We start from the raw sequence: 26490 nt of genomic DNA, 5'->3' as shown, positions 1-26490 counted from the left end.
ATTTGTCACTTTTCTTTATGTAGTGGTCCCTCTAGGAGGCAGTTCCATCAGTTAAGTTGATCTTCTTTTGGTTGCCTCCAATTGTCACATGTTTTATTTTGCAAAAAAGGCTAAAATTGCACATTCCAATGCCCACAGGAAAGACTAGAAGAAAAATCGACTTGACCAAAGATATGCAAACAAATATAACATTCTCTAACTTCAAACTATTGGTGCCTCCCATATCGTCTATCATTTTTAATGCAAATTTACCCATGGTAAGTGTTTTGGGGGGAAAAAAGTAATTAAGTCTTGAACAGACAACTGTCTGAGATGTCTCATAAATCTCCACCTCTCCTTTTATTCTGTGGAATCTTCGTAGCATTATATTGCCTCAAGATTGAAACTCTGGGTGAAATTAATGCAATCAAGTTTGAGCATTCTAATGTTGACGTACATTTGAGTAAGCCTGTTTTGAAAGTCGCATGGGTATATTTGTGTGCCGATTCATTCCCTCCTCCGTAATGAGGACCAAATATTTTTATACATGAAAGTATTTCTTATGTTTCAGTAAACCTTCAAAATGGGTTCGGCGTGATGACGCAGTTGTCTTACAATAACTCAACTCAAATTTATCTAGCTTGCATTTAAAAAAAAAGTCATCTTGGAGATGCGAGTATTATTCCAAACAGTGGGGATATGGTAGGTGCAGGGAAATATATAAGACTTGAGACAAAAAGAAATGTAACGTAATTCGATATGCATGAGCCCTTGCACCCATGCTGGTGATGGTTTTCTGTAAGTACAACAGCATTCGCAAATTGCACCAAAAATGTTAAATGTGTTATATGAAGAGTTTGAATTCCTTTGTATATCGGTGTGAGCATGAATGGCATTAGGGAGCACCCTGCCTCTCGCGCAAAGTCAGCTGGGATAGTCTCCAGCTTCCCAGCGACCCTACTGAGGACAAACTGTACAGAAAGTAAATGGTTGGATTAATTGAATTGATAGAGTGCATTCCAGCACACATCATGAGTGAGACTTTCATGTAGCGCATCAATTTCTGAGGTCTCTATTTCATGCGTAAATCAATTGTTGATGTTCTCCCCACAGGCAGCTCGCAGAGGTCAGCCAGATGGAGATGCATCCTCCCACATGCTGCCAAGCCATTTACCTGCATGGGCCCCTGCCCTGGATAGAGGCTGCACTAGCAGGGGGTGTGGCAAGGGCACTTGTTTGTCGCAGCGTGCCGCGCCAACGTTAATGGACCCGCACACCAGTCCAGGATGGATTGCTTATTTTTGCCCAAGTTGAGTCATTAAAGTTTCATTAATGCGTTGTCCTGGCGCTAGCCTGCGCCACGGCCTACGGGCTGCAGCACACTGATGAATACCGCAAACTGGCACCTCTTGGATGTCTTCTCTCAAATAGTACAAACTCTATGCACTCCTAAGTGCAATAAACTAATATATGCTTTTAGTTCAAATCGGGTTTGTATTTTAGAGAAATTGTGACTTACAACACAAATCTCTATAATACTGAACAAGGCTAAATACACAAACACCACTGACAGTTTTGACTGAATTCCTTAAGATTTTATTTCAGATGGCAGGAGAAAAAAAAACATTGCAGTTACAATTTGCAGTGGTGTGGCAGGGCCAATAAACAGAGGCAAGCAGCAATAAAAGTCCATCTGTCATACCCTCTCTGAATTTGAAGGCGATTCCTTAATTTAATTTACAGTGGTATGAAAACGTTTGCCCCCCCCCCTGAACATTTTCAACATTTCCCTTAACAGATGATTGGTTGTATGGATCAGCAATTTAAGTTAAAGGTTTTTAGAAATTGTGAAAAAAAATTAAAATGACAGCTCTAATTCGATTTTACATGTACAAAAAAAATTGGCAATAAAAACTCACTGTCTTTTACCATTTCCATCCAAACAACACGCCAGGGAACGCCCACTTTTTGCAGTATTTCTAGCTGTGAAAACACAACTCAAAATAGCTTTTACACGCCTGGTTTGGAGGAAGGATCTAAAAAGCAAAATCATAGATTTCAGCTGTCAGTTTCCACTCTGAGGAACATTCATTCATTTTCAGAACCACTTATCCTCACAAGGGTGCTAGAGCCTATCCCAGCTAACTACGGGCACTCCGGGTAATCCTGTTTTCTCCCCATCCCCAAAAGGTGCTGGTCCAACACTCTAAATTGCCCCTAGGTATGAGTTTGAACGCATATGGTTGTCCGTCTCTTTGTGCCCTGTGATTGGCTGGCCACCAATTCATTGTGTTCCCCGACTGGTGCCCATAGTTAGCTGGGTAGGCTCCGGAAACCCTCGTGACCCATATGAGGATAAGTGGTTCAGAAAATAAATGATTGAATGAATGAATGAAGAACATCAAATACATTTCTTACCTTGATTTTTATTTGAATGAAACTCACATCTATTTTTGGTTGTTGCAAATGTTAACTTCGAGGAACATTTGTCCATGCACATACATTGGACTGTTATGCTCCTGGCACTTGGAGCTGCCAAGGTATTGCCATGATTGTGCATACATGTCTACACAAGTCTGAGACAATATTCTAATTAGAGGCATGAAATAGACATAGATGTTTATTTATTGCATCCTGAGTAAATTGCTGATGTGAAATTAGAGTTAATTAAGTGCTGTATTAATATGTAATGCAAAATGGCAGCCTGTGTGTTGACATACACAGACGTGTACATACTGTTGGTAATCATCATATCTGTGTCATTTATGAAGCTTTTGATCTGCATGATAATATATGCTGTTTGCTCAAGCTGCTGCATATTAAAATCAGGTATCTTTTACAGAAATTCCACTGCCTCCAAATAGATATAATCAAGCATCAAAATGTAACTTGTAATATAGAGAAAACTTGCGTATTAATAATACAAAAGAGACAATTCATCTCTAATTACTGGATCACTAAACCTTTAGGTAGTATGTTCATCTGTCATTGCTTAACTGCTATTGCAACGGGAGGAAGGCTCAAAGTAGTACAGAAGTGATGAAAATGAGGCTTCATCTGATGTGTATGTGATATACGAAATGGTTTGATAATACACTTAGTTCTGCCATATGGTCAGACCCACCTGCCAAGGTACAAGGACTCCTAACACGGAGGTAAGCACTCAGACATGACAGAGAAACCTCCTGACCAATGAAAGAGAAGATAGCTCTGGTTTAAAATAATGGCTTGAGTGCCTGCTTTGTATGCATTAGAAAACCCAAGTAATTGTGATGGCGATGCACCCGATACCTGGAAAACAAACTGGCCCAACTCACTCAAATTCAATTGCATCATCATTCAGATTCTTCTATGACTCAGCAGCACTTATACAACAACAACACTTTTGCAAAGCAAATATTGGTTTAACTTAATTACATTTCTTGCATAACATGTTTTACTTTTCATTTACTCTAGTTTTCCTGAGCATATTTATTCTTCATGACTGAGTTTTTTAGTTATTTGACAATTTTTAAAGTACAAAAAGTCTCTGAATTCTTTTGACAACACTGTTCCGCTAATCAATGAGTATCAATGGGAGTATGCATCCAGAGGAGTCTAATGAAGAAACTAAATTATGATTAGAGCGGCGCTAAAGGTAGTGTCGGCGTGACGTGACACGCCTATTGGTGCGTTGGGGCTCAGCTCTCTCAATAGCGTTTTCCATATTTTCCACACAGAATAGCAAAGAGCCGTATGCACCCATCAAAAGAGAGACATTTGGCTCCTGAGCCATAGGTTCCCTACCCCTGACCTAACCCATAGGTTGATAACCAGGAAAGCTTTTCAATGATTCCACTGAAGCCGAATTAAAGGAAGAAGAATATTGGCATTTGAAAAAATATCCTATACCTAGTCTCCATTTTAAAAATTCCTTCAGCTTTACTTCCAATACTGATATTTCTATGTTCCTTATTATCCGATTATAGTAATAATAATTATACCAGTGTTTCCCCACCCTCACACATTTATACTGGTACTTTCAAGAAAATTATATTCCTGATGTTGGATAATGACCAGAATATTGCCCCTTTAAATAGAAAGGAGAAAAGGCTTATTTTTTCATATTTTTCATGTGACTCAAATGGAAAAAAAGTATTTCCTGTCTCCTGATGTTTTCAAGACAGCCGCTGGCATTGATCAGAGCTGTACTGTCGGATTCAAGCAGGATCTGTCTTTGTTGGCTTATTATTCCAATAATTACAACCGTCTAATGTAGAGCAATAAACAGTCCATCAGTGCAAGCAAAGTCTTCCAGAATAAATCCATACACTGGGTTCTGTCAGCCTACACTCGATGGGGAGTTCGGGGGAGGGGGAGTCTACCGATCGACCCGATGGATCTCAGATGGACAGGAAGTGTGGGCTTTGAGGGATGTGTGGTTCCAGGTGGCTAAAGGAGTGTTTTGGCAGGCCGACCTGCGCAAACCGAGCGGGGACCTGGAGTAGGTGGAATGTTAATCACGGAGAAAAGAGAACATGTGTGACAAAGGGAGCGGATGGAAAACACATGTCCCATTTCACACTTATTTACCTTCAAGAGGCAAGCCCCCGCCAGATTAGAGCGGGAGGAGATGGAGGAGCGGCCGCGGCAAAGGTGCAAGCCTTTAAAGTTTCCCACTTTGATGGCCACGCCAGCTCTTTGATAGCATTTCAAACATTTGGGAGAGGAAAGACGAGACCTTGAGAGACAGGATGGCCGGCAACTGTAAAAACAACGACCTGCAGAGCGAAACGTTTCGTTCTTTGCTTAGCTTTGCTGCTTATGGGATGTCATCACGCCTGTTGATATCTCTAAACTGTTTAATCAACGTGCAGCGAAAAGCAACAGTACTCATCTCGTACGTTGTTTGAAGCATATCCTCTGTTCTATTTTTAATGGATGCAGCCGGCGAGTTTCCCCTGAAGGGACAATAAAGGCAAGCAAATATTCTGTGAACATCTTTCATCCAATCCTGCTGAGGCTGGAAGTCCTACTTACAAACTAATTTTCCACCACAACTAACAGAAACCCTGATAATGTCATACATATTGTTTTGAAATTCAATGATGAATTGACCTGTTTGAGCTGCCCTTCAAGTGGACCGGTCAGTTTTTACCATCACAAAACGTCATTGAAAAATAACATTGGCAACTCCATATCACAATACCACATCAACTAATGGCTGCTTTTTGCTATAACGACAGCATTGAAATTTGAGGTTGGACAACCCCATATTTTTTTTCTAATCAAGTGTCAAATTAAGAATGTCTGGATTTAGAAAGGCTAATTCCATCCATCATTATCCAAATTGTATCAGGGGTAAGCATATGAAAGTAAATTCATTTCCCAGTGAATTTCTCTTACATATGAAAGAAAATTCAGGCATATCCCAAAAAGTGGTATCTGTTTCTATCATTCGCTTTTATTTGGCCTCAACAGAGGTCTGAGCTAAATTAGCAATTGGCCAGGAAATGCAATTTCACAGCAGATTTTGTACAGTTCTACATCATCTGAAGCTAGATTAATCAGGCTATTTTTAGAAGCAGGAGTAAACAAGAACTAAAAATATTATCATACTTTTCATATGTGAGCGCAAACAAAGCATTGTCGCCAATCATCTTGGTGAGTGTGAACCCACCATACTTCTACTCTCATGGAAACTTCTCTACTCCTGCAGGTGATGAACAAAATGCAGAGCAGGATAATCTGTCACAGTTTAAAGAACCACAGGATTTTTAATTCAACTACACTTGAGCCTGTGGATGCTCCTAAAGGATACACACCCAACTCTCCTTTTCTTAGTGGGTATGATGTGTGGATGAAGACTCTCTTCCTGCCATAATGACTGTACACACAAGATTTTCAAGGGCCCGCTCATGACAATCCCATTTTCTGTGTAATTTCATGGTTGTCTTCTTGAATGAAGATATTGGCTGCTCTGAAGCACGAGGTCAGACTCTGCCTGCTCTGTTTTCTGGATTGTTCCGGAGTATGTTTCCCCTTACTTGATGAAAAGTAATTCATCATTTACACCCCTGAATTCTGCCACTTTTTATTTCCCCTTCCCCTCCCCACAGTGCTTTCCATTAGCAACTTCTTTCACGTCGCCATCCCTTTTAGTTTCCAATGGGACTGAAGATAGATGCCTTCAATACGATAGCACAGGTTAACACGCTCCTGGCCCATAATACTGTTTGTCACCTTGCTGCCTCGGGTAGGCAAATTCTGTCACAGCCAGCACCCTTCAGTCTTCCCAGAATGGAGTTGGCACCCACTGGAGCTTGCGAGCTTAAAATTGATTCTGCTTTTTCTCCTTGAGTCCTGCCAGGTTGTCTTTAGGGGGGTTCTTGGCCTCCAGCCAATCACAACTTTGGGGAAAGAAACACCTAAGGAAACTTTCTCCATGCTGCCAGAAGGGGGCAAAGGTTTTTGAGAATCAAGAGAAGAAGGGGAGGGGGGGTCTGTTGCTAAGAGACTGTCTCCAGTTCTCTGCCAGAGTGAAATTAATTGACTCAAGGGCCTCCTAAACTCACTTTTAATTGTTTTCATGTCACTGACGGCCTTTGTGGACTAAAAAAGTACACACATTCTCCTTGCGTCCCTCTCGCTTCCTCCACAGAACGTGAGATTTAGATTCTTTTTATCATTGCAGCCGCGGTGAAATAATTGGACCCACACATATGTAGATTCCTTTACATCTTAATGGTTAAACATATGTAGACTGGTGCATGCAGGCGCCCACATTTATTAGCAAGCAAAATAAGGACTCACATGCCATCTCATTGAGCCAGCTGCTAACATCTGCAGGGTGTCCAGAGGCCAATCAGTGAATCTTTAATGCAGAGGAAAGAACAACCCTTGAGACTGGATAGAAGACAGAACTAGGTTCTCTTGGTTCTGACTCTCCCGCAACCTTCTCTGAGCAATGAAAAATCCTCCCATGAATCTAGGAGAACTAATTCCAGAACAAAAAGACATGCCAACAGGGTCTGAAGGTGGAAGATCATTTGTGACAGTCAGGGTGTATCATTTAGGCCTCTTCATCATTGTAATATTTAAACTCACGACAGGTGACCTTTTTTACATGCACATTAAATATATAATGGTATCTGGACTTAGAGTTTTAATTTGTGCCATGACCTAAATTGACACCTTTATCATATCCCCATTCCTCATTGAAATAAATCTAATTTGTTATAATCAGTTTGAGGCACCTAAAAGCCCCCTCATTTTTTCATTCTGAGCTTTTATAAAGGGAGATACCACTAGAATATGTAAAAACAATTACCGTAATTACTCGAATATAACGCGCACTCGAAAATAACACGCAGGTAATTTTGGGCCAAAAAAATCTGGAAAAACGCAGTACTCGAATATAGTGCGCACCTAAAATTTCCCGCTGACGAAAATCAGAAATCTTACCTTTTTTTCTTCGTTTCACAATTGTTTTGTTCAAACAAATTTATTCATTAGAATCCTTCAAATGAAGAGTTCCTCTCTCTCTTTGTCTGTCCTCTCATACATCTCTTCGTTGAGAATCCTATCAATGTCCACGCTTCCTTCATCCACTTCCTCTTCCTCCCACAACACATCATCCGATTGGCTTTACGAGATGACGTAAAATCTGTGCGTCAAAGTGAGTTTGACAATGCTTTTTTCGATCGAAAATTTGTAATTTATTTTATTCAATTCAATTTCAATTCAATTTATTTGGCAAGAAAAAGCACCAGGCTAAGGGCCATGTAACAAGACAAAAAAAAAAAAAAAAAAAATTAAAAAAAAAAAAAAAAAAAAAAAATTAGTTCTTGATTATAACACGCACCCCCAACTATTGGAATTAATTATATAGCAAAAATATGCGTGTTATATTCGAGTAATTACGGTATGTATACGTGAGTGTGTGCTAGAGATTACACATTTTAATCGTGATTAATCGCATGTTTTGATAGTTAGCTTGCAATTATATTTGTAAATTAAATGCAAAAATGATCATACATTTTGAGTTTTGAATACCTTACATATTACAAATTTAACCCTCAACTCAAAAGAGTTGGGCAACTTTACATTTGTAAAGATGAATTAAACATCAGTTTTCCCTAAATAACTTAGGGTGGCAAGGAGGAAGAATGATCTGCACGTCTGCTCACAGTTGTGAGATCAAGGGTTCAAGCCTCTGTAGTAGATCACGTCAGATCAGCAGCCTTTCCTATGCGTGTCTGAACTCATCTGGGACAACCTAAGAAGGCTCAGGACCCTTTTGCATGTGGTCATGCTTGTCACATTACCTGAATGTGCCTCATTTCTGACATTAAAACCCCAAATTAAGTTTTACCTGCATCAAGCCAGCATTATGATTCTCTCTTGGCAGCCTGAATACCAGTTATGTGAAGATCTGATACCGAAGTCAAGTCGTCATGCTGTATGTATTTTTGTGCACGTTTGTTCTTAAAAATTGAATGTGAAACAAATTTTGCCTAAAAAAAGTCTCATTTAGATTTCACTGTTTCACAACAGTCCTATACTCTAAGCTTATAGCTGTAGTACAGGCCTGCTAGCACGCATAGAAAAAGCTCAGTGTGCATGCTTGCCTCAAGATGTGCTTTTTTTCTCACGGCTGATGAAAATATGGCTCATGCCCTAAGACAAAAAAAAAATTATGTGCACATCATCACCTTGCAGCCACAAGAGTACCCAGGTGGCAGTGGGGAGGCAAAGCACTGCATCAAGGGAAAGGAAGTAGCCCCCGATCTGTGCGTGTTTACGATGGCTTGAGTGAATTAAGGAAAAGAAAAGAAATACATGGACAGATGGATGTTTGGCTTGAGGCAGGGTGTGTCCCTTAGCTATGTTGTCATGTCAGAATGACAGCAGCTGCAGGCCAGGTGGCACTCAGGTGAAAGTAAAGACAGTTTGACAGATAGACTGCGGTTGTACCTCAAATAAAAAGTCAAATTCATTCCAAAACCAATTTTTTTACCTCAATTTACCTATTTGGGAAATCTTTGTCTAACCATTGAATTAATTTCAAATGCCATCTGTTTCACCTCCCTATAAAGATGCCATTGTTATGCTTTTCATACATACTATATACAGTGGTACCTCTACATACGAGCAGCTCTACCTACGAGATACTCGAGATACGAGGAAAATTTCGAGCAAATAATTAGCTCTCGATACGAGAAAAATGTCGAGATGCGAGAAAGCCAGGTGGCCATGACATGAGAGGCTGTTTATCATTGAAGCGCACTGTCTTTTTTGCCGCATCTCTTTCGTGTATAACAGATATCTACGAGCACTGGGCGGAGCTTGCATTTTCCCGTGTCACAGAGCTTGCTCGTTGTCATGGATGATATCGTGTCACTTGGAAATTCCTTGGGGCTGGAGGTTAACGAGGCAGATGTGAATGATCTAATCGCCGAGCACCACGAAGAACTGATGACACAGGATTTAATCGAGCTCCAGGAGAGTGAACATTTGGAGGTGTTGCCGTAACTCAGTAGCGAGGAGTAGGTGGACGATGGGGGCCGCCTGGCTACAAAGGATATCAAAGACATGCTAGCGAAGTGGCAAGAGTTTTCTGATTTTGTAGAAAAGAGGCACCCTGACAAGCTGGCAAGTGGTCGAGTAGTATCGTATTGTGAGGACATTTGTGCGCGTCATTTTCGAAATATTTTGAAGGGAAGGCAAAAACAAACAACTCTTCATGCGTTCATTTTAAAGACTCCCGCTGAACGTCCGGGTGGAGTCAACCCGGAGATAAAAATTATTTTTAAAAAAAATTAGAATTCAGTTTTGTGTAAAGTTACATTAAATGTATGTTTGAGTGTGTCTGTATATATTAATCCAAGTTAATGTCAATTTGTCTGTTCGGTTACGAGTGCCGTGGATAAAGCCAATGTCTACAGAGCTCCTACCTACATACTAAAATGGAGAACCTTGGTAACATGTTGACCCTACCCCATGTGGTGTGGATTTAACCAAGGAACGAGGAGTTCAATCATTTCAAAAAAGTGTCCAAACTTTAACTTTAAATAAGCCGTTTGTAGGGACACAGAGATAGTAGACAGATTTACCTTGCACCAACACCATGCCCAAGGAGTATAAACCAGTGACTGATTCAAAGTGCAAGGGGTTTGAAAAATCTGAGGTTATATTTGGTGGGCCACCTGAACAGTCCTGGATCTTGTCAGGAGCTTGAAATTTGCTTTCCGATGTGTCAAAGCTATTTATTAGTCATTGCAAACATTGCCCTAACCCAGCATCGGTCGCGCCTGGGTGGAGATCATTTCATCCCCAGCCACGTTTGTGTCTCTCCATGCTTTCGCGGCAGATTTGTTCCAGAAGCTTTGCCTGTACCTGCTAGGAGTGGGTGCAGGTGATTTCTAGGGTCTTGCTCTACTAGGGCAAAGGCAGGTTTCACAGTGTCTCAGTTGCCATTAGCATCTCATTTCATACTATTAGCTATTATAAGCCACACTACTCTCACCTCATGTTCATGTTTTTCCACCACTAACAAGCTTGTCCAGCAGTCACAACCGATAAGACGTGTGTGCAGGTGAAGAACCTTCCTCATCCAGTTACTACTTTCCCAGAAGGCAAAGCTCCTCCAGCGAGCGGCTGATGCGATGCATATGAGACGTACATGCGATAAGCTAAAGCTCATGGGACGATGAACTTGTTCGCCGTGGTACACCACCATCCCGCAGCCGCTGATGAGCCATTGATACATTTAATTAGGGAGGTCCATTTCCCCCCTTCCCACCACTCTCCAGATTCACTCCTTCATGTCATTTACACCAGAACTGTGACTGAAGGCGGGTGGGGTGGGGGGTAAAGATCCCCCTACAAAACAGAGATAAAGAAAAAATGTAATACTTCCACATTTTCCAGTGCCCCTTTCATCATTATTCAAAAATTAGTTTTTAATGCAATGGAGTAGCTCCAATCATGTTAAGGTCTCTGTGATCCAGATAGTATCATAATTACAATTAGATTACATTACTGCAATCAGAGAAAGGGGGATCGTTAAGGGAAGAAATATAAATTGCTTTAGTTTTACAAGTACTGAGCAAGCAAAAATTGGAATTAATCTCCACTTATACATCTTCCCCCTTACAAAACTGCAAAGTACGCTGAATTCTTCTGGGCCATCAATACAAATTAAGACAGAAGTAGGAAGCCTCTCCACACTCTTTTTCTTGAGAAAGTTAAGATTTAAAGTTTTAGCCACAGAGCAAATTTTCACAGGAAAAGGGAATTTTCCGAAAATAACAGATACATTCAGAGAACTAAATAACCATTGCATCCCACTAAAGCTAGAGTAAATCTTACATTTTGACAGACATTTTGGACAAATCTGAACTTCTGTTGTAGGGAGACATCTCCTGTTCCGCAATTAATAGTGTGCAAGAAATAGATCCTCATCAAAGATTTTTAGGAGGACTCACAACATTGGTTGTGGACAGTCATCAGTGACCCGAGACCTATTAAACACTGATCTGAATTACACAATTTTCAAATACATAGGTATTCCAGAAGAAGTTTTGGGACGTGTCCCAAAACTTTAGTATATTTTAAATTATTGTTCATTAGCGTGGAGGGAAGTGAATCCGATGTCCTGACCGTCCTCTGCAGCGGTCACATTGTGTCGGATTATCCCAAAGTGCAGGATAGAATAAAATACAAATCACCCACAGACACAACTATGAAGCATCAGTGAAGCGATTAAGATTGAAGTTGGCAAATCCCTGAGCTGCTAATGAATCAAGACTTTTCTTGATGACAGCTGACTATTTCTCCACACAACAACAGTTTTGCTTAATTGTACTTGAATGAAGACTTAAAGCGCTTTTTCTGTCCTGGTCTGCTCGCATGCAGCAGCTTGTGCAATTAATAATGCAGATGATCGCATTAGTTTGCATCCGCACAACTTTTTCAGGGGTTCTGCCCATTTGGCCACATATCAATTACCTATTTATTCCCTTCTTAGGCCACGACTGGAGATTAATGTGTGCCTCTAAATTAGCTCACATGCCAGCCATTTATCAGCTCTCAGAACAATCCTGCAGATTCATCCCAAGACTAAGTGGCAGAATATTCATGAAATGGTGAAAAAAGGGGTAATTTTGTTCACGCTTTGATGAAATAAAAAGAAAAATTTCTTCTTTCGCTCATTTACTTTGTGAGTTTGTGTCATTGTTTTGCTCATTGTCCTGGCAAATCCTTCTTAATTTAGCTCAACACACAGACTTATATTTACGACGAGAAAACAGGGCGATACATTACGCTCCAACAATGTGATAATGGTGATAGTGCAGCGCATTGTGCTTGTTTGTAAAGCCGTGGTTCAGAGGACCATAATGGACCAGCATTCAATGGGTGACTTCAGTAATGAGTTCGGTAAACAAAATGAGTTTCTGAATTTGGGCACGAGGGGTATACAGAGGGGCTTCTGGTCCTTAACACTGCAGCTTTAATCAGGCATTGGGAAACGGGAGTGAAGATGTTATGAAAATGTGCTGCTGGCCTTTGTTCAGCGTCTGTCATGGCATTGACTTTCCTGACACAATGCTACAATGCATGACGGATCAAAGTAATTAAAGTTCCAATAATTTACCTTCCGCTGTTGCGTGTCAAGTCTGCCAGACCGGCGACTCTTGGGCCTATCATTGATTTCCTTGCCGCTATCTGAGCGCCGTCCTTAAAAAAGGGGCAGCTTTAATAACACAGTGATACAATGCCAACGCTTCACGTTTAACCACTGATGATTATGGACAGATGATGGAGATGGGGACACAAGGGCGTCAGATAACCACCAATCTTCAAAAGCTCAGTGAGGTCAAATCACAGTATGCTTCTTCACCTTGTTAAATTTTTCAATCCAGGGGGAAAAAACGGCTTACGTACAAATCCGCAGGAGCTTCAGGCTCCGGTACACGACAAGTGTAACACCGTGGCTCTGTCTCAAGCCCTGATTGACAAACTGCCGACGTGGCCACGGCAGTGTCACTTCACTGCTACACCGCCCTCTTTCCGGCCTTCAACAGTGACAATGTGTCATTGTGGTCCTCTAGCAGGTTCTTGAGGTGTAAGGTACGCATGGAAGAGGGTGCTTGTGTGGCTTTGAGACTTTTATGAAGGCTTACTTCCTGAGCACATCTCTCCTCCCTTGATGAAAGTTAAATGGTTGAAGTATTCCTGTTCTGAGACATGATTAGCGTGTCACACATTAAAATGCCACATTTAATAATCCCATCCTTCAGGCTTTACTTCCTCACCAGGTATTAGCTCCGATGGAGAATAATCCTAAGCTAGTTGGAAGTGGGGAATCCAAAGAAAGATCTTGGCACTCTGCTGTTTGAATTTTCGATCTGCATCAGTCTTACAACGCAGACGGCGGCAGAGGAAGCAGAGCTCCAGCGCTTAGAGCTCACCGAGGCGCCGCCAGGTTCTCTTCCTAATCTCTTTTCTCTGCAGACATAAGTGATGGTGATTCTTTTCTGCAAACAACTTGTTTTCTATCACATTCTGAGGTTGAAAGTTTGTTAGCCTTTTATCCTTTCCGAAACTCACAAATTCTCACCTCCGCCCAGAAAGTAGCGTTTGCGTTCCTTCTTTAAAACTATTTGTTATAAAGGAGGATTATGCAAAATTGACTGAATCGATTTGTACAAAATGTGCGAGAAGTGTGGGGCTCAACGAACAATGCATAAATGCTAATGACAAAACTCTGAAGTAGGTGTCTATGAAGGATTTGATGCTGATCCAGATCGGCACAATTTAGCCCACTGACCGGCATTGCAGTCATTTAAACATTGGATATTATGAATTTATTATTATATGTATAATAGTTGTGTATTTTTTAATAACCTTTCATGACCAACACTGGTGAAATTGTACGTTGCTACATTTTTGTTTTTGTTTTTAAGGTGTGAGGTAATGCTGACAAAGGATTTTAAAGCAACAAAACATTTGCATACAATTCTAACCTAGTTACACCTGAAGTCCAAGGGTTGGTAGGCCTACACAACAAATACCAGACACCCCAACTACAGAAAATATAGTGTATGCAGTCAAGTGCAGTGAGGAATATGCATACAAATATCAAGAGGTGGAAAAAGTAGGGATACAGATACAATTATGGAAGGGGTTAAAAACAATAATTAAATGGTCATGGCATTGGAGCCTATCCTTTCCTCTATTAGTTTGATATGTAAATTGTGAGTGGAGACATTCATGGTTTGGTTTCAAAAACGGAAAGTTGTTCATGCACTGTGTAGTGAACAGTGCAAGGGGCAAAATAAAACACCAGGCCCAATTCTGTCAGACCACACTTTAAATGTGATGTCAATTTTTTCTCTTGCATGAATCTTTGGATTTGTTTCTATCTTGGGGCGAAGGTCAGTGCCCTGTAGCTGTGGCTAATTGCCATCGTGCAGATGGAACACAGTTGTCATTATCTCTGGTCATGTGACCATGTTTATGAGACATGTTTTTATCATTTGCGACACTTCACAACAATGGTGCTACAGTGATAGGGGAACTCCTCTGAATGTCGCCTGCAGCTGAAGGTTGTCAACAAAAGTATTCTTTGTTTCAGAAATATATTTAGCACAAATAATTGGACATCATGCTGTTTGTTGGCTAAAAATATACTTCATGCATTCCCGGGATTTAGAATTAGTGACATCTTCTTTTGATGTTTGAGAGAAAGAAAAAAATTCCAAATCTAATCTTTGTAAAGGAGATACGGTTATTTACACACACACACAAAGTCTAGTAACAACAACTTTTTTTTCATGGAAAATTCTATTAATTGTTAAAAGGTTCCATATTGACTGGGAAAGATAGCCAAGCAAACATTGAAATTGGCAATTATTACCATAAACCTCTTAAGATGTATACCATTCAAAAAAAAGTTATCTAGCTAAAGCCTTTTATTTAGTTTTTATCTGCATTCAAATAAACTAACAAGCATTTCAAAGGAGTCGACGTATCAATAAAAAAAATGACAAATGTGTCTGTATTAAATCTTCAGCCCAAATTCAATCATTAATTTTGCCAGGGTATGTAATTTTAAGACTAAAAATGCCTACTTATATTATCATTCGCCTCAAATACATGGAACTGACTTATGATGTTAAATCAATAGCTGTTAGATTAAAATACTCCAAATATCGATTAGGAATAAGCAAGAAAACCCCTAAACAAAATTGCCAAATTCTAAAACTATTTGCTCCTGACTGTGAACTCCAGTTTAGCGAGCACAACAACGGGCCCTTCATACAAAGGACAATATGGTGGATTGATGTCAGATGATGAGTTAAATGCAGCTGTTGTTGTGCATGTGAATGAAAAATGGTTCTAAGGCCAAAGTAGAGACAGTGAGGCTTCTTTTAGTTTGGACTGTCCAAAGGCAGCAGTCATGACAGGATGTGAGTGCACCACTCACGAATGCCGCTTCTGTTCTGCCTGGATAATAAACAAACAGAGTTGTAAGTGTGGCGAGTCCGAAAGAAACATGACTGCACAGTTCATCAGAAGCCAGGTGGCAGATGACGCTGGGAGGAGAGCAAATCTGTTTGTTGCATCGATGAACATTGTCCATGCACGCCGGGTCTGGCGTGATGTGACCTCAGGGCACCAAAAGTGCAGAAAGACTCCATGTGTTCCGTCCGTGTGTCCCTTCACGTTTTTCCTGCAGGCCAACATGTTGGGCTTCGAGAACATTCAAAGTGCAGCACCACTGAAGCAGTTTATTTGGGCAAAGTAGAAAGGAAACAAAGCATTTCTTCCTCTCATCATATGTGACAAAGCACCAGTGGATTACGCCCAGTAACCATGAGTTATTCAATTTCCACCTGGAGGAGATTACTGCTCACATTTTGCATATTATGAGCGTATCTGCTCGATTGGACATAATTCACACCTCAACGGAAGCTTACACCTGCTTGAGGGAATTAGGGCTGAGGCCTTCAATAAACGTTTAAACCTGTCTGACAAATGAGATAAGTGCATTCATGACCTGTTCCCCCTCTTCAATGCCTTAATTCCATCTGAGGGATCCCTCCTCATACCTGCGTAAAACAGCGCTGCACCATGCTCTGATGGGGGCCCTACGGGCCTGCCGGGGCGTCGTTTCACCGTCAGAAGCAATTAAAAAATACTTCTGATGAAGGTCGCCAACCGTCGCACACGGTAGCAAGACAGACGGTGTTTGAGAGGAGGAGGAGCATGAGGTAAATGCTTTCCATCATCATCTATTAATGTGTGTGTACAGGGGAGGAGGGCTCGCAAAAAGAAAAGATCTCAAAAAATAAAATGAAATACAGTCAGCGCTTACTTCCACTGAAAGAATTTCTCCAGGTCAAATGCAAAATGTTACTGACTAATCATCCGCACCGTGCAAACGCCAGCTGCGACCTGTGGTAGGATTATCAGTCTCATGGACCTCGTAGCAAGCTTTTAGCTAAATGAAAAATCTGCTCAGAGCCGGAAGGAGGACGTGTGCAGATAAGAAGGGAGACTGTTTACTAAGAGCTGGAAGAGAGCTAGAATCATTATGTGCAGCAAAACTAGACAGGAAGCGTAGACAAGACCAATGAATTTACATAATTCATTTGTGACAAAACCTCTGGGCTAATTCATGTCATTGTTCCGTGTACCTTCTGTCCCGGGGTAAAGTGGGGTAAAATGTATTCCCGGTTATCGTCGTATTCCTGATCCGGTAGAGAACAATCACATCAATGCTGGTCCTAAAGCCACCTTCGGGCATGATGGAATGATATAAAGTGCTTTGGTGGGAACAGAGGTCAACTGCGACTGTCGTAATCCTGTGAGCTTCACCGGCAAGCAAAGGCTAATAGATCTCTATTAGCACTCTATTACCAACATCTGTAACACTGCAGCCGCCCGCCAAACATGGCTAACAAGGGCAATGTATTTGGAAGTCACTGGCTGGCTCCCTCCGGACGCCGCCTCTCATTACGGAGCTATCAGGACCGTTCTGTTTGCCCGGACAGCGCAGGGGCGGGGGATTGGGGAGAAGATGCCGCGTGGGGTTGAAATAACAATTAAAGGCCTCAGTGGCAGGTCTGCCACAAAGCTGCTGGGGATTTTTGGCTGATCCCCAGAGGTCCCTGCAGGGCCAGTTGCTCTCGACCCTCATCCTGTGATCTGACAGGAGACAATGCCTGAGTTGAAGGTTAGTTTATTATTACGAGGCCTAATTCACTCTTGACTCTGAGATTTAGAGTCAAACGTGAGTGGGAAAATGCATGAATGATTTACAAGGCAGGGGATTGGTATAAATATTACTGAGGAATGCCAGCGAAGTCTCCTTGCCTGATTTCTCAAGCTCAACTCTGGTCTTAATCAAATAAACCTCGGAGTCTTAAAGGAGACCAAACCAATTCTGCTTGCAAAATAAAGTGCCTTTCTGCGAACTAGTTCAAAGTGATTACTCTGATTACAGTTGAGTGCAGCAGCATTAGACACGCTCTCTGTCAGTGATATTTTCATCTTGACACGGGTCTTTCTGAACCGGGGGATCAGGGTGACAAGAGTGCTGATATTAAAAGACATAGCTCGAGGGCGAGAAGACGGGCCCTATCTTTGGAATAAAAGGTTACAATCACTCCCTGTGTTTTGATGGAGAGAGTTAGAGGTGGTGGTCTAAAGAACTCTGTCACCATAAAAAAAAACGCTCAACGCTGAAGACACTGGCGCCCGCAATGCCTTAAGATATATACACATAAAAAGGCGGAATTCAGCATAAGTCCATCACAGCCTGATGCTGACCGCATGTCGACTGTCAAACAATGTGGAAGTACTCTCAGCATGATGAATCCTAATCCAATTGGCACTGGAGCCAAACTTGTAAACTAATCTATGTATTAGCCAAGATGGCACAGAGCGCCTAAATGCTCCTCTGGAACCTGGAGCTGTTTGTCGCCCGCCAGCGATAAGAGCCAGCAAACGCAACGCGTCATAGAAAGCGGGCTTAGCTTCTATTCTTCTTCACTGGAATCACTTGAGTCCATTTATCACTCTACCTGTGTCTGAGACCTATTTAAGATTAAGGTCAGAGGGGGGGAAGACTCCCCCCTCTTGGATACTTTTAAAATTCCAAAGTCGAGAGGCTTAGCCTTTCTCAGCGCAAGTCTTCATAACAATGAATACTCGAATATTTTATGTAAGAATAGCTGACAGGAGATTTTTTCCCTCCTGCTCTACTTGCTCCCAGAATAAAAATACACTCGTTTTGACTGCTGCTGATGGACATAAATCCCACCCAATCACGTAACATGCATATTCTATATTTGCATTCTTCACTCACGTCTTCCAAATTAAAGAAGAAATAAACCTTTTCAATATGCAGCCAGATTTTCCTGCTTTCCTAAAGTCCTTGATTCTGTTATGATCCACCCGGCCAAGTTGCACAATATTCGACGTCCGTCTAGCAGTGCTGCGGTAGCTGCCACATCCTCTCTTGTAATTCTGACTGTTTTGTCTTCTTCTTAAAACAGTTGAATTATTTATGTGTGCACTAAATCACACTGCAAAGATACAGCCTTGCGTGAAAGTGACACAAATCATGAAGAAGCCTCGTTTCTGTAATGAGTAGTTTGTGTTAGTCTCACATTGTGATTCATTTACTGTGCGATTGTTCCACAATAAAAAAAGGATGTCGTTCCTCATTTAGAGAAAATAATATTGCACCAATATTAATAGCTCACTAAAAATAATTTACGGTAACCTAAATACAGGCACGCAGATTTAACTGGAACCTTAAATATATGAATGAATTGTTGCAAATGTAGTGAAATGGTCATCCATTACATAGTAGGACAAACAGGCCGTATAGTAAAACATTTCATTGTGGAAAAAAGGTTGAAAATAATGAGGCGGCTCCAAGATGTTTCTCACCAACAATCTACATTGCAGAATACACATAAAAGTTACAATAGAGTGGAGGGTAACATCACTAGCCTCCACGTACAAAACATATGCCTTGCAGTCTTGGCTGCTCACCACAAGCTGGTGCTCCAGTAAGCTGTAGGTACAAACAATGCTTTATATAATATATACCTAAGCACACCTTTTGGACCATTGTGCGATTCCTCCCTAAACTTTACACAATCTCGGATTGCGTCCTGGCTGGCAGCAGCTGTGAAAGTCAAAGCGACTACAGATGGAAAACCATCCAGTGCATTTGGTATGATAATTAAATGGTTTTCTCTCCTATATTCATCACCAATTGTTTTTAATTATTATTCGTTCAGCATGATCTTTTTTTTGAATTTCAGTCTAAATTTAAATCAAGAGTGACGAAGAAGCTTAAGACGGGAAGGCCAAACGGCTGTATTTGGGTCATTGTATCTGTATGAGGGACTCAGGGTGATGAGAAGAGGGGGGGCCGCAATTTGTAGGGGCGAGTGGGGGTCGGGTGTTCAATGAAACACAGCAATAAATATGCCAAACGGCTTTCTTCTGAAGGAAGGAAAAGGGAGAGATTTACATTGAGCATATAATACTCCTGTGTCTAAGTGATATTTAGGCTAGTGTGGAGGAACAAGCTTCTGAGATAAATTGAATAACAGACTGCCCCCTATTGAAGCTCAATATTAAGAGCGCAAATATAGAATTAATTTCCCCTCACTTCCATTTTTGTCAAAGAGGGGGAGAAAAAGAGAATCGCCGTTAACCTTATTTAACAATAATTTTATTAGAAATGCAAACATTTTCATATCTTTTTTTATTATTATTACATACGTACACTACTTCAGACTGACTTTAATGTCTCGGTTTGATTGTGGGCCAAAAGTTGATTCATATTACACACGTCAATCCGCACGGTACTTCATTAGCAAAGTTCACATGTAATTTCGCTCCGATTTCATGTTTAATGGTCTCTATTGTCACAGGTTTCAAACAAGGCAGTCCCCGCTCAAGTTCTTAACCATGGCTCCACCGCAATATATGTCCATGTAATGAAAGCCACTTCAATTAACGCAATCACTTCATGTTCAAAATGGAAGTGCTCAGTAGCAAATGACAGCCTAATCTCTGCCGTGTTGGATTTTGCCTTATGCCGCAGGAAAATGGGGAGAAAAGTTCATTTGGGTACAGTAGTTAACAATACCTCCTCATCACCTTCAGGCCTTATTTAAATTCCCTATTGAAATATAAACCCCTATTTTTTTGTTCTTTGTCACCCCGTCTTTCCAGCCTCCATCAAAATGAGGCAACCTAGAAGCCTGGCTAATTAAGTGTGTGAATATCTGGACCCTAATTAACATATTTGTGAGACAGGGAGGGCCCAGCCAGAGCTGCCATGTTTGCTCACAGCTTGAGCTGCGACGCTCTCTCAGCGACGCACAAGGAAGACAGGAAGGCTCCAGGTCTGTGGGCCCCTCCAAACCAGGGAGAAAATGCCAGTAATTGCATGACCATCTTATTATCCCATTTTGGTTGCAATTCACTGATTAGCATTTTGGAATATTTTAAATTATAATCCAAGAATTAAGGGATTTTACTTTATTTTTTTACCCCCTCTCCCTGTCCAATTAGTCCTAGTGATACACAGGAGTCTGCAGAGGGTTTGTGCATGGGCAGCCAGGTATAAATTCGTACACGCTTGTATCTATTTTTCACAAGTAATATATATAAATCTGACATTTGACCTGCATTCAAAAATGTTTCTGAAATATTTGACATATTGCCTCTGACTGATTTGAAAACTACAGCGCATTTGTACATAGCGTGCAGCCAAAAGATGTGTCACAGGACATTTTATTCATATCTGTATCAGACACGAGTGGTTTGATATGAAAAAAACAGATTTAACATTAGAAGTCATCAATCAGATGCTGTTTAACTATTCTCCAACACATATAGAGTATATGATTTCCTTGATGATTTTAGACATGCAGAACACTCATAAACCAATGACACTAAGTACACGTGCATGGTTACATAAAAGCAGACAACCTCCTTGCCAGAAAAAAGTGAAATATTCTTCCACTGATTGTTATCTGAGACAAATATGTTCCACTTCCTTTAATTGAAGATTGAGATTTTAATGTCAGCTTCGCCACTGTGTAAAAATGGGCTTGTCTCACAACCATTGTTGACAAGCTTATGGGCATTTTTCATGCTACCCTTTACAAGAAAACCATTCAAAATGCTATTTTTTCAATAACCGACGCCTGGAGGAAAGGTTGGGACAGCATGATGCATTCAATAATGCAATGAAATTTCCCGAATACGGGATGAATAAAGTTATCCAATCCAATCCAATCCAATATTGCAAGGAAATAGAAGGCAGTGCCCTCTGCAAAGAAACTTTCACCAAAGTTTTTATGACAAACAACAAGGGCACGTTTGTGATCAGGACGTGTCAGCTAATATGAGATGTCGTTCTTTCCAATAGGGATAATATCACCAGTCGCACACCACATTGTGGGCCACGGCGTCTTTCGTTTCGCTTTCAATGCCACCCGACATTTGTTCATTCTGTCTTATATTTCTATGAAAAGTTAAAGATGTCACGGGCATAATCTGACAGCAGAGGTTTTAGTTAAAGCAAACGTGTCATATTGTACTTCTATTAGTAGGTCGCCATTGCACTATTGGTGACATGAGAGTCAGTGGCGTGTCACCTTAATTTAAAGTTAAGTACTGTGACAGTTTAATATGCCAGCGAGATGAAAGCCGCTTCTGTTTCGGCGCCTCGTCAAACCATTTTCAAATGGGCGATAAATAGGGCTTATTGTTTCAGCAATCAAGAGGAACTGTCTGTCTAATGTGCTTTTATTCCAACACAGAATAGCAGCCAACACCCCCCATCCGCTGCCACCTTCTTTCTCTCATATGGAGATACGGTGTTCAAGCTTGAGCGGCGCTACCTAGAGGTTGAAGATTATGCTTTGAACACAGACTGAGTCCCTGTCAGCCAAGGGTTGGGCAGAGCTCTGCCGAGCCAAGAAAAGCGTGGCTGGGGGATGGGGACTTTAGAAGGTCGAGTCTGAATCCAGAAGACAAATCGTAGCATCATTCCTAAGCTTCTCGTCCCTCTATTGAGCCACAATCTCAAACCAGGGCATTGAACTGTTGCCGTTTATTGGAGCAGGTGAGTCAAAAAAAAACACTTCTTCACATTTATCAGCTTCATTATTTTAACCACTTGCCCTGGACATTTTTTTCCAAGTCCTGTGAGGGCCACTTCCTTCGCTTGTGACTATCCAACCATCCTCACATTTCCTAATTCCACCGGTGCCGACGGACAGCAAAGGCTTCTGGAACACATGGGTGTCCTCTGACACATCATTAGCAGTAAAGGAGGTGGGAGGGACACAGGTTGCTTGCTCAACAGAAACCCATTAAAAATAAAATGTACTCCTGTGTCTGCCATCTACAGGTGGGCAATTTTGACGGCTGTACAAAAAGGTGCCGAGGGGATGCTGGTGTTGAGATAAGGACTATTAGGTCTGCGTCGGTGGTGGTGTCGGGTCTGCGCTTGTTTTTCAACAGCCTTTTCTTTCTTTTAGACGAGGTGGAGGAAAAACGAGGTGCCGTGGAGCTTGAAAGTGTGCCTGACATCTGAAGTCTTCTGATAGCTCCCCGCCATGCTCAGGGAAAAAAATTAACTCTGACATGCGGATCGAGCCTCAGGAGCTTAATTACATCAAAGAGAAAAGGATCCTTGTTAGATTCCACCCAAACAAAAAAGAAAGAAAATGATCAGGACTTTTCAAGGCTTTGTTTGACATTGAGCAGACACGACTCTAGTGTGGGAATCAAAAGTGTACAGAGGGAGGAAGTTTGTCATGCGGAGAGGCTCGGAGGAAGGAGAGCCGGGATTATCAAAAGACGACGAGTTGTTCGAGGGTGACACGTCACTATGCGGCGATGAGTTCGAATAACACGGCCCGATGTCTGGGCAAGAAGCTGCACTGGCTCCTTGGTGGCTACAAAAGAAGGTAGAACGCTCCCCACCCGTGCTTCCCCCACAGCCATCCTATTGACAGGGATGACAATAGTCCCTTGACACACCATTATTCTTGACCGTCAAGCCGACATCAAACAGGCAGGGAGCTGTCCCTGTCAAGGCAGCGAGACCGGCCGCTCTACATGTACAGTGTGGCAAGAGAGTAGCTTGTTACAAACGCTGCTCTCCACCTTGCTTATTGGGCCAGTGCACTAGCCTCCAAGGGGTACTCCCCTGAAGAAAGGGCTAGAAATAGGATAGAAGATCAAGACGTGAATTGCGTAACTACTTTGAGGGGAACGGGCAATATTCCCCATGTTTGAAGAAACCTTGACTTCACAAGAATCAATTGAGGCCTACCAGATAATATCTTATGACCCCCTAATTGACATCAACGTTTAGTGTTTCTCGCAGAGTTGTTGCTCCTGTTGTTTTTTTCCTGTTTCTTAGACATAGTACAAGTACAAGCTCAGGCCCATGAGAGTTTTGAGCAGTGTTTGTCAAAAAGCTGGGCAAAGTGAATGTGCACGGTTACTAGGAAGATAGTTCATTACGCAGTGACCCCAAGATGAAGAAAATATTTTTATTGATTCAACAACTATCTAAAACTTTTAATAGATCTCGTTTTTCATCAAAATGTCCCCATTTATTCATTTATTGCAAATTATTTTGCAGGCCCCAAGGAGTCCAAAGACCATGTTCATAGTTCTTCTCCGCAATGCATTTGAGAAATGATCTCACCTTTTATATGTAGGCAGCAATTGATACATTGCTGCTTATAATTTTAAAAGGAACTGCCTCAAATTTGAAGTACAACTAATCAGTCCCACATGAGCAAATTAGCTCATGCCTAACCCTCATGCACCTAAGGTTGTGCCGATGAGGTTTATTACTACACGGCACTGCTCCAATCAAAAGGCTCTTAACTGGCTCCAGGCAGCCACTTCAGAGCCGTAACCAATCACCTTTCCAAATATTTGCACTGGTTCTGAAAGCAAGAAGTGGAGGCGAGATGAGAGGCTTATATAAGCATGGTGATGTGTGTTCTGGATACATTCACGCCGAAGGCCTAAGGCTACTGTGGCATGAAGACAAGGAATAAAAACATGAAATAATTTGCTTTAATTTGCTGTATAAATTCTCTTGTTCCTCTAATTCCACCAAGTGTGTACATTTGATTTGGGAGGTATATTTTATTCATTTGCTCTGGCAATAGAAATGATAGATGAACACCCTGATGACATTAAAATGTATAAATTGAGACGTATTCGAAAGAGTTCAGAAAATAACAGCATTCCTCTTAGATGGGAGTCTTGCTAATAGTGCTCTGTACCTGTGATGTCGAGCAATGATCCAGTTGGACAGTAGTGCAGTGAAAGATGATAAAATGTGATACAATTTAAGCGTATAGTCCAATGAAAAATGCTCTTCCACTTGACAGCAGAGGGTAGAATTAACCTATTTCTCCTGTTGTATATCAAATGTATGTAAATGAATGTGTTCATATTTTACATCAAATATGGAAACTTATGATATTATTGAGTGCTCATGTTTTTTGTGATATTTTCTTGGGTGGTGTACCGTGAAATCTTACATAAAATCATTTTTTTGCCACAATAAAGGTGGAGGGACATGGTGATTGGCAGTGGCAAAAAAACAAAATATACAGTGTGTGACTTATGACTTGAATGATTTCTACACTGTTCACACTTTCACTCTCAAAAAGACAGAGCAGCAGTAGGTTTCGGGTGAAAATAATAATAGCTAGCTCCCTTAGCCTTCGAACTACGTGCCGACAAACACATCAGTCCTAGCTTCGTTCGTCACACCAAGGCCTCAGTAATGCAACTGCCTCTTGCGATCAGTAGTCGCATGGGGGGAACATGTGGCATTCCCAGCTCTGGTCTTGTTTATGTAACAGATGTCACATGGTTTCTACAACAAAGCATTTTTTCAAAGAAAGTACAGTTATTTCTTATACACATTATTTCAGAAATTACTATTCTCCTGATCGCTGATGGTAAAACAAAGGCCTTGACGCAAATGAATTGATTTTGGGTTGAATTGAAGGTTAGTGTTAGTGCTCTCGGTTAGCCATTGGACATTGTGTAACTTCTGAAGTTGTTAGACACAAAACATTTGAAGTTTATCTTGGGCCTGATAATGGATGCCATGACATTAGGCCCCAGGTTTAACATCCAATAGAAAAAGATAAGATAAAGCCAGTTATATTTGTGGTCTCATTGGTCGATCTGCCATTGGCAATGATAGATGTCCAATTCATTTCAATTGCAGTGATTGGCTGTAAATGCAGAAGCTCATTAAGGTCAAAAGTTTATCAATACATTGTGTATTATATACTGTATGCCATAACAACAAAGTAAACTGTGTTTTCCTGCATCATAGGGTGCAAAGCCTTAATGTAGAGTTTTAAGATCTGCACAATAAATTTAAAATGACATGACGGGCTATTTTCCTAAAGGACACAGCTCTTCTCGGTCGTAAAACATAGTCTAATTGGATTTTCATGTCATTGCAAAGCTTCCTAGAATCAAAGAGATTCAAAGATTCATCTCATCTCATTTTCTGAACCGCTTTATCTTAATTAGGGTCACGGGGGGTGCTGAAGCCAATCCCAGCTGTCTCCAGGCCAGAGGCGGGGGACACCCGGAATCGGTGGCCAGCCGATTGGCGGGCACAATGAGATTGACAACCATGCTCACTCACACCCATACCTAGGGGCAATTTAGAGTGTCCAATCAGCCTACCATGCATGTTTTTGGGATGTGGGAGGAAACCCATTCAGGCCCGGGTGAGGACATGCAAACTCCACACTTGTGGACCGACCTGGACTTGAACCCAGGACCCTAGAGCTGTGAGGCTGACACGCTAAACACTCGCCCCACCAGGCCACTTGAAAGATTCAGTTAATATAATTATTTTTTTCTGTTTTGTTTACAGTTGCAATGTATCATATAACTGGTGTATGAAATTGCTATGTTCTGGATTATTGTGACAATTTAGACTTGAGATCCTTTTTTGTGCAGACAGCCAGTCTCTTCTTAATGTTTCCATTAAAAAGAAAGAGAAAGAAGCTCTATTCATTGGTCTGAGCAATGAGTACTCTCCTTACAACATGCCGTTTAACTGAACACACAAACATCACTCAGTGCATCTTGTGCATCAGTGTTATTGGTGTGCCAGGAATTAGGGTACAGTGGAAGGTCTTGTGTTGCCCGTTGTCAAAACTATCATTGTTATGATTTTTTTCAACACATTTTTAAAAAATACATTTCTATGGTGTGAAAACAAACTAACTAACTCTATGTTGGGCTTAAAGAAATAATCTTTAACAGCATGGTTATGGCTATAAAAACTTAATCAGAAATTCCCGAAGTCCACCGAGTGATAAATATATTAATATATAACTTTAACTTTTACTTGTTATTTAAGAACTGTTTATCATTAAACTTAGTTGCAATTTTTATTGATCTTGTACT

At 41.1% G+C, this 26490-nt stretch overlaps 1 long non-coding RNA gene across 5 annotated transcripts in view; it reads right to left on the bottom strand.

Annotated features, from left to right (window-relative positions):
* The window catches only part of LOC144085515 (uncharacterized), a 151749-nt gene that overhangs the window by 74759 nt on the left and 50500 nt on the right, over positions 1-26490 (bottom strand). Inside the window, exons 6-7 of one of the 5 annotated variants that reach the window (XR_013304166.1) lie at positions 2398-2555; positions 1765-2015 (exon numbers count right to left, since the gene is read on the bottom strand). The exons of 3 other annotated variants lie outside the window; for them this stretch is intronic. This is a non-coding gene — a long non-coding RNA (uncharacterized LOC144085515). Of the gene's footprint in view, positions 1-1764; positions 2016-2397; positions 2556-11231; positions 13203-13277; positions 13471-26490 lie in introns of those variants that run through there. One more of the 5 variants, XR_013304165.1, reaches the window with a different exon arrangement.

The sequence above is a fragment of the Stigmatopora argus genome, chromosome 1 (assembly GCF_051989625.1).
Source record: "Stigmatopora argus isolate UIUO_Sarg chromosome 1, RoL_Sarg_1.0, whole genome shotgun sequence".
Taxonomy (NCBI): Eukaryota; Metazoa; Chordata; class Actinopteri; order Syngnathiformes; family Syngnathidae; genus Stigmatopora; species Stigmatopora argus.
This window is presented reverse-complemented; position numbering and strand designations above follow the sequence as displayed.